We start from the raw sequence: 1,970 nt of genomic DNA, 5'->3' as shown, positions 1-1,970 counted from the left end.
GCTCGTATCGCTGGATTGTTAAATAAATGCTAACGATGACCAAATTGTAGTACAATTAACTTTATTGTACAACAAACAATTTACAATACTTGCTAATACAGTAAAAACACTTTACAATACTTGTTAAAGCAATTACAACGCTTTACTGAACTTGTTACGCACAATTAAACTTATAGCTTGCTTATTCGCAACTCGCTTCTCTGCTCACTTTACTTGTAGCTTGCTGACTTGTAGCTTCGTAACTAACTCACCTCGCGGTGGCGGCGCCCTTATATACCTGCGCGGGCACTTATGGCAACTCTAGAACATTCTGAAGTTTATCGCTCATTCTCTTTCTCCCGCTGTTCGCAGTGTTCATCCAACTTGACGTTTCTCTTTGTGGAACATTCTACGTCGTTCCTCGAACATCTCCCTATTTCTCGTTGTTCGCTTTGTGTTGCCGCAGTATTCGCCACAATACTGTAACGATTATCCTCGAAACCTTGAAATTTAACATCGATGTGATGCTGATAGAAATCTGGATCAATTTGTGATCAACTCTGTTTGTTTTGTTTCCTAATTAGGTGAGGAAATTTTAATTTACAATACCGACAAAGGATAAATACACACACAAATGTTCGGTTATGGTTAAAGCAATTGAAGTTTTTGTATTGAATTTTTGGTTTAAAATCTATTTTTTCCTTTTCAGTAGGGTTTTTTGCACATTATCTTCTGCGTGAGAATTGATCGTAATACATACGGATCTGAATAAGCCACTGGAACACGGCTGTTTGTCAAAAGCATACGATTTCGAACTCGCGTAAATGTACATTTGCTAAATGCGATAGCATGAACGCTCTTCGAAAACATATGTTCGAAAGTGCTAAGGGCCGTGTTACACACGACGAACATATCCGCGCACATGCGCGGCTTGCGGTGCATGTTCGGCTGCTCACGAGCATGCTCGCAAAAAATTAAAAAATTTTGATTTTCAGCGAGCATGCTCGTCGTTTGTAGCGTTGTTCGCGAGCATCGCATTGGAAACAAAAACAACGAACTCATTTTGTGTTGATGCTTGCAGTGTGCACATCGCGGATAAATGCATCCAAGCCATGTGCGTAAATTGAATTTTTGATAAATGAGGCAAAATTACTAAATATATATGTATGTACATACATACAAGTAAAATATAAATAAATTTAAGTAACACATACATAAAAAAACCTAAGTCATAAGTATTTCAATTGTATCATCCGCGTCTTTCCTTTCCATGTTTACGCTTTGAGTACAAAATCACTTATGAGTAGGGACACGAATTTCGATACGATACGATACCATATCGATACTTTTCTCATTCGATACCGATATTTTCTACTCGACAGTTTTAAAACTATATTTTTTGGAATCGAGTACCAGAACCCTAGTATCGTATCGAATATAATAAACTCACATTCCAACACTGAGGGAAAAAAATTTTAGAATTAAAAAAACGTGCTAAATTGAAAAAAATACGCATATTAAACAGCAACCCAACTCGTTTTAAATTTGAGTAAATACGTTTTAAAATATGTGGTTGTAAAGTGCACAGATGCTTTTTCGTAATTAAGAAGAAAAAAAATTTATTTCATATTCCGTCTGATGAGAACTGAACCCGGATCCTCTTGGCCGCAATTAATTGTATCAAGCGTCTTTGCATACTCAGCTACAGCCATACATGTAAAGGTGTTTTCAAATGTTGAGTTTGAATCAACATCACAACGCGCGATTAGTGCATTATGTCATACCACGTACGTGTGTATGTGTGTATATGTTGTCACCGCTGTGCATGCTTTGTATACATATACCTTCTTAATTACATATGAAAAAGCATCCGAGACGTGCAAAACGCCATCCGTGTAGTGAAAAATGCTTCATTTTAGTACGGGAGTATTTGAATTGAATATTTCCATTATATGTACGTAGTGTATGTATAATGGGAAAATCCAGTTTGT

The sequence above is a fragment of the Rhagoletis zephyria genome, unplaced genomic scaffold, assembly GCF_001687245.7.
Source record: "Rhagoletis zephyria isolate East Lansing unplaced genomic scaffold, Rhagoletis_zephyria_1.1 Rzeph_scaffold_04227, whole genome shotgun sequence".
Classification (NCBI taxonomy): domain Eukaryota; kingdom Metazoa; phylum Arthropoda; class Insecta; order Diptera; family Tephritidae; genus Rhagoletis; species Rhagoletis zephyria.
The sequence above is the reverse complement of the archived record's forward strand: the minus strand, read 5'-3'. Positions refer to the sequence as shown.